Here is a 12,905-nt window from a genome sequence, read left to right as displayed (position 1 = left end):
AACAAGAACTTCTAGCTTATTGCCAAAAGCAAAAAGAAGGGGAGCAAAAGAAGCTAGAGAGGCTAGGAACTATGGTGGCTACCATGACTAAAGTTGTTAACCACATAGCCTCCCACCTATGCTCATGCAATCAGGACATCCCCATCGATGAATGTGGAGGATTAACTGAGGGGCATAATGAGAAGGAGAATTTGGAGCTTCAAGGAGAAGAGAGTGAGTTGAAGCAAGAGTTGCAACAAGAGGAGGAAGTTGAGATAATTGAACCGGAAAAAGTGGTTGAAGATTTAGGAGATGTTGAATGCAAAAAAGAATCTAAAGTTGTAGAACCCTCTTCCATGGAGTTTGAAAGTGATGTTGAAGAGGATAGTGCACAACCTCCAAGGCATATTGTGAGTGAAGAATTGGAAGAAATGAGGCAAGCAACGAGTCCTCCTATTGATGATGATTCCGCATCAACATATGATTCTTTTGAGCTTGATGAATCCTTCCCCATTGAACTTGAATTTGATATTGAGGTAGATTTTACTCAACCTCCAAGATATGACTTATGTGATGGGAAAGAGTTAGAAGAAGTTGGTGAGAAAACATTTGAATTTGAGGAAATTTGGCAAGAGGTGGGGATTAAAAAAGCTTATCAAGTGGTTGAAGCTCCTAAAAAAGGACGGATGGGAGTAGAAATCGCCTTACCAAGACCGTTGGAAGCATCTCTTCCTAGGTTACCATCATCCTTTACACCATTCAAGTGGGTAAAATTCACATCTCTTAGCTTTCTTATTCCGCTCAAATATGGCTTGTTAGAAATGGATGATCAACTTAGGATGCTTTATGGGTTGAAGAGTAAAAGGGAGATGATTAGTGGTTTGAAATATAATCCTCGGTTCATCATGGTTAGAAGCTGAAAATTTAGGAGCAAGGATTGGTGTGCTACTCAATTGATAGGATCTACGAAGATGTTTGAATGCTTGTATGAGAATTATGAAGTGAGTATACCATTCGAATGGAACCACAAGGATCAACTTGAAGACGGGTGCGAAAATAAGATATGGGATCCCAGATTATTACATGAAAATCAACTTTGGGAGCTCATAACTTGTTCAAAACTCCATCAAAGCTTGGTGCAATTAATTAGTAATGTTGGAGCATTTTGGAGATCCAAGCATTATTGGAAGTTCAAGGATCAATACAAGCATAAGCCGCCATGACAAAGAGCTCCCCATAAGTCCAACTTAAGGACTTTAAATAAAAGTGCTAGGTGGGAGGCATCCCATCATGGTAAACTCTTTTCATTTTTCTCTTTTGTATATATTGATAAATAAGTTTAATTTCATGTTTAGTTTAGGTTGTTGAGTTTATTTGGTAGTCTAGTGTGTTGCATAAGGTTTGGTAGTATTTAGGTGACTCTTAGGATGTTTGCAATGCTTGGTTTGGTACAAGAAGTTGAAAAATTTTGAAAAACAGAGCATCTTGTCAAGCGTACGCGTGACCCCGTGATTTCAAACAATCCCACGTACGCAGCCATTTGATGCATACGCATCATCGTATTTTTGGCCCAAGACGCATGCGCGGTCACTTTTCGCGTACGTGTCCCACCTAGGTAGAGAGCACCTTCTGCGTCCCAGCTTCTCGCGTATGCACGCCTGATAAACCATTATTTTATGGTTTATATTGTGTTTAATTGTGTGGTTTTATCAAATCTTTACCCACTTATTCATTAAATTAGCATGTATTTACAATTCCTTCCCAAAATTACTCCATGATTGAAAACTTGCTTCTTAGAGACTTTTAATTATGTATTTTAATTCTCCTTTATTCCATTCGATGCCGTGATCTGTGTGTTAAGTGTTTCAGTCTTTATAGGGCATGAATGACTTGGAGATTGGAAAGGAAGCTTGCAAAAATGGAAGGAATACAAGAAATTGAAGAGATGACCAACGAGAAGTGACACGGACGCATGGCTCATGCAACCGCGCGAAATAGAGGAAATCACAATGACGCGCTCGCGTGCCTGACGCGAACGCATGGATTGTAAGCTGCACACGTGACGCGAATGCGTGGACGATGCGGACGCGTGGCAAGGCAAAACGCTGGATGACGTGAACGCGTGGATGACGCGATCGCGTGACGTGTGCGATCTGCAGAATCTGCAGGATTCGCTGGGGGCGATTTTGGGCCCTGTTTTGACCCAGTTTTCAGCCCAAAAAATCATATTAGAGCCAGGGAACATGCAGAGACCTGAGGACAACATTCATTCGGCATAATTTTAGTTTTAGATCTGATTTTACTCCTCCTCTAGGTTTTCTCTCTACACATTCATAGTTCTTAGGATTTTAATTTTATTGGTTTTTGGACTGGGATATTGAGAAGAGTTATTACCTCCGTCAAGACTTCGTCATTCTAGTTTGTTTCCTTACTTGTCACTTACTCTTCCATATCCTTAATTTCTTCAGAGTTACTATTGGATTATTTTTAGAATTTATTAATACAAGAACTATTTTTATTTTAATTGATCCTTTTGATTATTATTTATCATGTCTTTCTTTACTTCCATTTCTTATTTTGCGAAGTTTATATTCATAATGAGCGAGTAGTTCCATAACTTAATTGGGAGTTGATTGAAAGGAGGACCTTGAGTTGGAATGGTCAAGAGTAAAATTATAGTTGGGTTTAGCGTTGGGTCGCCCTCTAATCACTGACACTAGTCCTTCCCAAGGGAGAGGATTAGAACTTGTGAATAGAAACTGACTTCCAACTTGCTTAACTTTCCTTTATCTGGTAAAGGATAACTGAGCAGGCAACCTTCAATTATCACTTTTATCTTGGGAGAACTCCATCAAGGATAGGACTTCCAACTAATGTACTCCCGGTCAATGTTTTTATTTAAATTACATAAATTCTCTGATTTAATTTCCTGTTTATCAACTCAAACCATTTTAGAAAACATCTGATTAATAAAATAGCACACCTTTCTGCAACTCGTTGGGAGACGACCTGGGATTCATACTCCCGGTATTTTAATTCTAATTTTGTGACAACCCCTTCTAAATTGATAAGAGGATTTTTGGTTGGTTAAGAACTATACTTGCAACGCATCTCTTATAATAATTTCTTAACTCGCCAATTTCTGCCACGTCAATTTTTGGCGCCGTTGCCGGGGAGTTGCAATAAAGTGCTAAGTTATTGATTGGAATTTATTTATTTGCATTTTATTTTATTTTGCTACTTCGTTAAATGACGCGTTCACTTCCTGATCCAAGCTTGCCAGTATTTGATCCTGAGATTGAAAGAACTATTTCACGTATATGGCAAGCTCGGCGTTGGTTAGTCCTCCCCGAGGGCGAATCTGAAACATCACGTAAGGAAGAAACAAGCTCCCGTTCTACTGATTCGGTTAATTTACATGCAGGTGACATGGCAGCACCTAGGAAAGTTACTATCCAGGAGGCTGGATCCCCTGATTTTACAATGCAAACATTTCAAGCGCATCATCCAGCAGTGGCTACAGATTTTGAAATAAAGACTGCACTGCTCAACTTGATGCCCAAGTTTCGTGGCTTACCTGCTCAATAGCCTATCAAGCACCTTAGGGATTTCCAAGCAGCCTGTTCTACTGTCAGGCGTGATGGTGCAGATGAAACTTCTATTTTGTTAAAAGCTTTTTCATTCTCTCTTGAGGGAAAGGCGAGAAAGTAGTACTACACTCAACCCGCAGCAATTGTTTCTGACTGGGATACTCTGAGAAGAGAATTTTTGGAAAAATTCTTTCCAACTGAAGTTACTGACAAACTGAGGAAAGACATTTCCATGATTGTTCAGGACGAGTCCGAGACTCTCTACGAATATTGGGAGCGCTTCAACAATCTTCTGAAAGCATGCCCCCACCATATGATTGACAAGATAGTGTTGCTCAACTACGTCACATAGGGCATGAGGCCTCAAGATAAGACCACATTGGAAAGTGCTAGCAATGGGTCTATGAAAAAGTACAAGACCACTGATGAGGCATGGCAATTGATCAGCGACTTGGCTGAATCTACTAGGAATCACAAACAGAAACAAGGCCGGTCAAAAGCTGTTGCAGAGGTATTTTCTAGCAAGGAGACTACTGCTCTGGCTCAGAGTATATGTGAAATGACTAACTTACTGAAGCAGATGCAGTTGAGTCAACAACAAGCACAGCAAGGCCAACAGTTAGTCCCACAAAGAGTGTGCGGAATCTGTGCTGATTATAGCCATTATACTGATGAATGTCCGCAGCTCCAGCAGGAAGACAACACTGTGGCAGCCACTCATAACTTCTATGACCGCCCCAATCAAGGATACAATCAAGGTGGCAGTTACAACCATGGATGGCAGGACAATTCCAACCAAGGTTGGAGAGATAATTCTAACAAGAATTGGAGGGACAACAATAACAGAGGAGGCAGAGACAATCAAGGATATCAGAGGTGAAATAATAGCAACAACAGGTAGCAGAACCAGAACTAGCCTTACAGAGCACCTTACCTGAGGCAGTCCCAAGGACCACAGCACAACCAACAACAAGTTCCGCAGATCACTCAATCTAATTCCTCTCCGAGTGACGAGGCTCTTCAATCCATTGTGCAAGGACAAAAGAACGTGGAAAGTTCAGTTAATGGCCTAGCATCCGCTATACAAGCTATCATCTCTCAGCTGGCATCACCCAATACTTCAAACACTCAACATGCAAGCTCTAGTGGAATTCCTTCTCAACCCTTACCCAATCCAAAGGGTGGCATCAATGCCATCACCCTAAGGTCCGGAACCACACTGCAAGAGAGGAATCAGGAGGAGCCAATCCCATCAGAACACGCCTCAGCTGAAGAGGTGGTGGAAGTAGAGGATGCTGAAGAGGAAGAGGATGTAAATGACATGGTTGAAGAAGAAGAAGCTCAACCACAGAAAGAAGCACCAAAGGAGGCAGACCCTGTAGAAAATGCCCTCCCTATTCCATTTCCACAAATTGCAAGGAAGCCCAGGAAGCAGATGGAACTTGATCCCAAAATGGTAGAAATATTCAAAAAGGTTGAGGTAACTGTTCCCCTTTTTGATGTTATTCAACAGGTACCTAAATATGCAAAGTTTCTAAAAGATTTATGTATACATAAAGACAAAATTAATGAATTAGAAACTATTCCTTTAGGTAGTCCTATATCTGTTTTAATGGGAGGTATACCTGAAAAGTGTAGTGATCCAGGTCCATGTATGGTTAATTGTATTATTGGTGATGTGATATTTTCTGACTGCATGTGTGATTTAGGAGCATGTGTTAGTATAATGCCTTTGTCTATATATGATACTTTGAGGCTCCCTCCCTTAAAAAGGTCGGCAGCTCGTTTTGTATTAGCAGATAAAAGCATTATTACAGTGGTTGGAATTGCTGAAGATGTATTAGTGAGCATTAAGGGGCTCACATTTCCCATTGACTTCTATATCCTAGAAATGCCCCCTAATGACTCAGGAAGGCCATCATCAATCCTGCTTGGAAGACCATTCCTGAAGACTTCAAAGTTCAAGCTGGACGCATTTTCTGGAACTTATTCTTTTGAAATAGATGGCAGAATAGTGAAGTTCAGTTTAAATAGAGCTATAGAGCACCCTCCGGATGATCATTCTATCTCCCAGTGTGACATCATAGATGAAACCGTGGCTGAAGTTCACCAGGAGAAATTAGAAGAGAAGTACACAGGACAAGGTCCAAGTGTGGGGACACTTTCAGAGGACAATGAGGGCACTTTGCCATTATCACCAGCTTCGGATGATCCAGAGCCTGGCCATGAGCAGAAATTGGAATTAAAGCCCCTCCCTCCACACCTCAAGTATGCTTACCTTGAAGACAAGCAGAAGTTTCCAGTTATCATTGCAAGGGAACTCACTTCCCAACAAGAAGAACAACTACTCAGTGTGCTAAGGAAACACAAGAAAGCAATTGGATGAAGCCTGACAGACATAATAGACATCAACCCTCAAGTTTGTGAGCACAGAATATTTCTAGAAGAGGGAGAAAAGCCTGTCCGTCAACCTCAGAGAAGACTGAATTCCACCATCTTAGAAGTTGTCAAGAAAGAAGTGACCAGGCTACTTGAAGCAGATATCATTTACCCATCTCAGATAGCGAATGGGTCAGTCCAGTACAAGTGGTGCCCAAGAAGTCTGGAATCACAACAGTAAGAAATGAGCATGGAGAGCTTCTGACAACTAGAGTACAGAATTCATGGAGAGTTTGCATTGACTATAGGCGTCTCAACCAAGCCACTCGCAAGGATCATTACCCCTTGCCATTCATTGATCAGATGCTTGATCGCCTGTCAGGTAAATCCCATTATTGTTTTCTAGATGGTTATACAGGATATTTTCAAATCCATATAGCTCCTAAAGATCAGGAAAAGACTACTTTTACATGTCCTTTTGGCACTTATGCTTATAAAAGAATGCCCTTTTCTCTGACCTTATTGAGGACTGTATAGAGGTTTTTATGGATGATTTTAGTGTTTATGGTGATTTATTTAGCCTTTGCTTGGATAGTTTATCTAGGGTATTAAATAGATGTGTCAGTACAAACCTTGTGTTGAATTTTGAAAAATGTCACTTTATGGTTAAACAAGGGATTGTACTAGGACATGTTGTGTCTAATACTGGCATTTTTGTAGATCCAGCAAAGGTGGATGTTATTTCTAGTTTACCTTACCCCTCCTCTGTGAGGGAAGTCCGTTCGTTTCTTGGCCATGCAGGTTTTTTTTTACCGGAGATTCATTAAGGACTTTAGTAAGGTAGCACTACCCTTATCCAGGCTACTGCAGAAAGATATTGAGTTCGAGTTCAGTGAGGATTGCAAACAAGCGTTTGATAGACTGAAGACCGCCCTGATTCAAGCTCCAATTGTAAGAGGACCAGACTAGAGCCAGCCATTTGAAATCATGTGTGATGCTTCCAACCATGCAGTAGGAGCAGCGCTGGCTCAGCGTGCAGGTAAGGATCCTTTTGTAATTGCTTATGCGTCCAGGACTTTAGACACAGCTCAGTCTAATTATACTACTACTGAAAAAGAGCTTCTTGCTATTGTTTTTGCTCTGGATAAATTCCGAGCCTATTTACTTGGTACTAAAGTAGTAGTATACTCAGACCACGCAGCTCTAAAGTATTTATTAGCTAAAAAGGAGTCCAAACCAAGGCTTATACGTTGGATACTGCTACTACAAGAATTTGATTTAGAAATTAAAGATATGAGTGGTAACCAAAATCTAGTGGCAGACCACTTGAGTCGCCTTGAGCACATTAAGGATACCTCCACTCCTATAAATGATAATTTCCCATTTGATAACCTGCAAGCAGTATCTGAAGTAGTCCCTTGGTATGCGCCTGTAGCTAATTATCTAGTTAGCCGCACCTTTCCTCCAAACTTTACTAAGCATCAAAGAGACAAGCTGAAAAGTGAGTCTAAATATTATATATGAGATGACCCATATTTATGGAGATGTGGCGCTGACCAGGTAATTAGACGGTGTGTGTCTCAATCAGAATTCCAGTCCATTTTAGAGGCCTGCTACTCATCTGAGAGTGGAGGACATTTTGGCCCTCAAAGAACAGCTAGAAAAATTTTAGACTGTAGATTCTGGTGGCCTACCCTTTTTAGAGACGCTGCTGAATTTTGTAAATCTTGTTCCCCATGCCAAAGGTTTGGTAATATATCCAAGAGGGATGAGATGCCTCAACATACTATGCTTTTCTGTGAAATTTTTTATGTTTGGGGCATTGACTTCATGGGTCCATTTCCAAATTCTAATGGTTATTTTTATATATTGTTAGCTGTAGATTACGTTTCTAAATGGGTGGAAGCAATTTCTACCCGCACTGATGATGCTAACACTGTTATTTTCTTTGTTAGAAACCACATTATTTGTCGCTTTGGATCACCACGAGCAATCGTGAGCGATCAAGGCACCCATTTCTGTAACAGGAGACGAACAGGATTACTGAAGAAGCATGGGATAGTTCATAAAGTGGCAACAACTTACCATCCCCAGACTAATGGGTAAGCTGAGGTGTCTAACAGAGAGATAAAGAGTATATTGCAGAAGATAGTCAAACCTAATAGAAGAGACTGGAGCACCAGGCTACAAGATGCACTCTGGGCATACAGAACAGTATGCAAGACACCTATTGGGATGAGCCCCTTCCGCTTAGTTTATGGAAAAGCCTGTCACCTCCCAGTTGAGGTAGAGCACAAAGCCTTTTGGGCAGTAAAGGAATGCAATATGGAGTTTGAGAAAGTCGGAGTTGAAAGGAAGTTGCAACTGCAAGAATTAGAGAGCCTACGCCTAGAAGCTTATGAGAACTCAAGGCTGTACAAGGAAAAGATGAAGGATGTGCATGATAAGCACATCAAGAGGAGAGAGTTCCAACCTGGGGACTTTGTCCTCCTTTATAACTCTAGACTGAGGCTCATGCCAGGCAAGTTGAGATCAAGATGGGAAGGTCCATATAGAGTAGAGAAGGCTGAGCCATACGGAGTTTTCCACCTGAGTCATCCTTCAAGCTCTGAATTCATCAAAGTTAATGGACATCGCTTGAAGCTATATCATGGTGCGAATGCGACAAAAACCAAGGAGCTAGAGATCTTCCTCTTGGAGGATCCACCCACAGCAGAAGACTGAGCTAGTGGAGCGTCCAACTTAAGGACGTTAAAGCAAAGTGCTAGGTGGGAGCCAACCCACCATGGTATGATCGTTCCTTTCTTTCTTCTTAGTTTTATTTTTCAATAACTCTTCTCATTATTAGCACATTTAGTTTGCATCTTCATTTGCACATTTGCATAAAAAAAGGGGGACGCGATGCGACAGCGTCGCCGACACGTCCGCGTCGCATGTGAGTAAAGAAGACAAAGAAATCGAACAGAGAGTCACGCGAGAGCATGGCTATAGGCGTGCCTTTGGCACAAATCGCCCCACGCGACTGCGTCCCTGACGCGTCCGCGTCATTTGGGAAAAATGCCTCCCACACGTCCGCGTCACCCATGCGGACGCGTGACCTGAAAATCGACGTAAGAAAGGGTGCATGGCCAAAAGTTGTGCTGAAGTGGGGCTGGACTGGCGCTAGACGCCCAAGCCCTACCACGCAAACGCGTGCCCTACGCGTCCGCGTCGTCTTCCAATATTGGCCACCCACGCGATCGCGTCTACCACGCGACCGCGTCAACCTGGAATTTGGCAACAATGAGTTTTGAACAGAGAGTTGTGCGAGTGCGAGGCTGCCCTCGCGCCAGTAGCACAAAACGAGTCACGCGTCCGCATGACCGACGCGACCGCGTCGATTCATATGAGTGCAATTCGCGCGAACATGTACCCACGTGTCCGCGTCGCTTGCGCCGCACAGCTTATCCTACCAAGACACATCCGGAATGCCATGGGACATGTACAAATTGCGGGCAACTTACCTTTTTCCGCCCTGGTCTCAGATCTTGTCTCAGCAACCGACGTCTCCTACAGAGCTGGGGACACCAAAGCCATGCTTCCACGTGATGATCAGTACGTCCCTAACGGGAAATATATCAGACCTCCAGCAGCCACTACGAGCCAGCCTACTGAACTAGCTGAAGACATTCCACCTTCAACACCACAAGCACCTACAACAAACCAACTGCTCCATCAGATACTTGGAAGGTTGGATCGGTAGGAACACAAAGCAAAGCTAAGAGAGCACCGTAACAAGTGCTGATTCACAGACCTCAAGGAGCTACTTAAAGGAAAATACAGAGACTTAGACACCCCGGACTCCACTTTGTTTACCAGCACAGGGAGCCATGACGGTCCCGACTGTGGAGATACTGCTACCAGCCCACCTTTGTTCCTGACAGATGGCACCGAGAATGGTGCAAAGCCTTAAGTGTGGGGAGGTTGGTCAGTACCTAACTCCCGGAGGTAATTTCTCTTCCCTAACACCAATAAAATAGGATATTTAGTTAGTTTTTCTTTTGTAGAATAGGATAAATTGTATAGTAATAGGTTAGTTGCATGCATGTTCTACTTGATTGAAAAGATAATAAGTTTCTTCTAAAACTCTATTTTTAGAACAAAATTTCACTAATTTTAATAAAAAATTTTATGTTAAATTTGATTGAAGTTGTATTTGGAACATGGTTTTTGAGCTAAAGAACACACAACCTGTGAGACTTTAAGCCTAAATACATGGTTACATTATTTAACCATAATTATTTTATTCTTGTGTGTTTACTTCTCTATGATTGTAATCTATATTTTGTTTCACCCTATATGTCCAATGTTTAATATATTTATATGCTTGCATATGATTGAGGCCATTATTTGTTTATCTCACTTATCCAAATTAAGCCTACCCCTTAAGTTACCTTTGTTAGCCACTTTGAGCCTTTAAATCCCATTTGTTCTGTATTTTACCACATCACTAGTCTTAAGCGAAAAAACAATTATATATCCCGATTGAATCTTTGGTTAGCTTAAGATAGAATTGTGTGTTAATTAAGTATGGGAAAATTGTGGGAACAAAAGATAATAAGGGAATGTGTCATGATAATATAATGGGAATTTGGGTGCCTACTCATGTGAAACTATAAAAATTAAAAATCTATGTGCATTGATAAACTATGTTTATTTTTATGTTAAAAAAAATCCAAAAATATTCAATAATTAAATAAGGGGACAAAATTACCCCAATGCTAAGTTAAATTTCAAGGATCAATGCATATATGATAAAATTAAAATAAAAATTGATACATGAGTAAGGAATGTGAAAGGAAAATTTTGGGTAGTTAGTATGAAATTTGAGTTATATAGAATATATATATGTGTGTTAGGTGAAAGCTTGGGTTAATTAAAGATTCAATTTATAAGCTTACTTAGCCATATATGTATCCTTACCCTTACCTTGGCCCCATTACAACTTTGAAAAGACCTCATGATATTTGCATTGGTACATTAAATGTTGTTGATTGGTTAGGTGAAGAACAAAAATTAGAAAGCATGATTAGAGAAGGATAGAGTGATTACCCTATACACTAGAGAGACTAGAGTGTACATACATCATCAGTGAGGGTTCAATGCTTGAATTCTATGTTCCCTGCTTTCATGAGCTACCTTCTTGCATTTTTATCTGTTGTTACTGTATAAGAATTGAATTAGTGGAATTTGATTTGTGATTGTCTTGAAGATCTTATTTACTTTTAACCAAGTGGACAAGGATCATATAGTTGCATTCACATATATAGGTTGCATTACATTGCATGAGTTTTATATGTTCCTACTCATTTATTTTATCCTCTTCAACTAAGCATGAGGACATGCTAATGTCTAAGTGTGGGGAGGTTGATAAACCATTATTTTATGGTTTATATTGTGTTTAATTGTGTGGTTTTATCAAATTTTTACCCACTTTTTCATTAAATTAGCATGTATTTACAATTCCTTCCCAAAATTACTCCATGATTGAAAACTTGCTTCCTAGAGACTTTTAATTATGTATTTTAATTCTCCTTTATTCCATTTGATGCCGTGATCTGTGTGTTAAGTGTTTCAGGCTTTATAGGGCATGAATGACTTGGAGATTGGAAAGGAAGCTTGCAAAAATGGAAGGAACACAAGAAATTGAAGAGATGACCAGCGAGAAGTGACGCGGATGCATGGCTCATGCAACCGCGCGAAATAGAGGAAATCGCAGTGACGCGCTCGCGTGCCTGACGCGAACGCATGGATTGTAAGCTGCACACGTGATGCGAATGCGTGGACGACGCGCACGCATGGCAAGGCAAAACGCTGGATGACGCGAACGCGTGGATGACACGATCGCGTGACGTGCGCGATCTGCAGAATCTGCAGAATTCGCTGGGGGCAATTTTGGGCCCTGTTTTGACCCAGTTTTCGGCCCAGAAAAGCATATTAGAGCCAGGGAACATGCAGAGACCTGAGGACAACATTCATTCGGCATAATTTTAGTTTTAGATATGATTTTACTCCTCCTCTAGGTTTTCTCTCTACACATTCATAGTTCTTAGGATTTTAATTTTATTGGTTTTTGGACTGGGATATTGAGAAGAGTTATTACCTCCGTCAAGACTTCGTCATTCTAGTTTGTTTCCTTACTTGTCACTTACTCTTCCATATCCTTAATTTCTTCAGAGTTACTATTGGATTATTTTTAGAATTTATTAATACAAGAACTATTTTTATTTTAATTGATCCTTTTGATTATTATTTATCATGTCTTTCTTTACTTCCATTTCTTATTTTGCGAAGTTTATATTCATAATGAGCGAGTAGTTCCATAACTTAATTGGGAGTTGATTGAAAGGAGGACCTTGAGTTGGAATGGTCAAGAGTAAAATTATAGTTGGGTTTAGCATTGGGTCGCCCTCTAATCACTGACACTAGTCCTTCCCAAGGGAGAGGATTAGAACTTGTGAATAGAAACTGACTTCCAACTTGCTTAACTTTCCATTATCTGGTAAAGGATAACTGAGCAGGCAACCTTCAATTATCACTTTTATCTTGGGAGAACTCCATCAAGGATAGGGCTTTCAACTAATCTACTCCCGGTCAAGGTTTTTATTTAAATTACATAAATTCTCTGATTTAATTTCCTGTTTATCAACTCAAACCATTTTAGAAAACATCTGATTAATAAAATAGCACACCTTTCTGCAACTCGTTGGGAGACGACCTGGGATTCATACCCCCAGTATTTTAATTCTAATTTTGTGACAACCCCTTCTAAATTGATAAGCGGACTTTTGGTTGGTTAAGAACTATACTTGCAACGCATCTCTTATAATAATTTCTTAACTCGCCAATTTCTGCCACGTCAACGCCACATCCCGTTTCCTTAAGTCACATGTACAGGTGACCCCCTACCCTCTTTCA

Source organism: Arachis ipaensis, chromosome B6 (assembly GCF_059453495.1).
Source record: "Arachis ipaensis isolate K30076 ecotype BB chromosome B6, ASM5945349v1, whole genome shotgun sequence".
In the NCBI taxonomy this organism is placed as follows: domain Eukaryota; kingdom Viridiplantae; phylum Streptophyta; class Magnoliopsida; order Fabales; family Fabaceae; genus Arachis; species Arachis ipaensis.
This window is presented reverse-complemented; position numbering follows the sequence as displayed.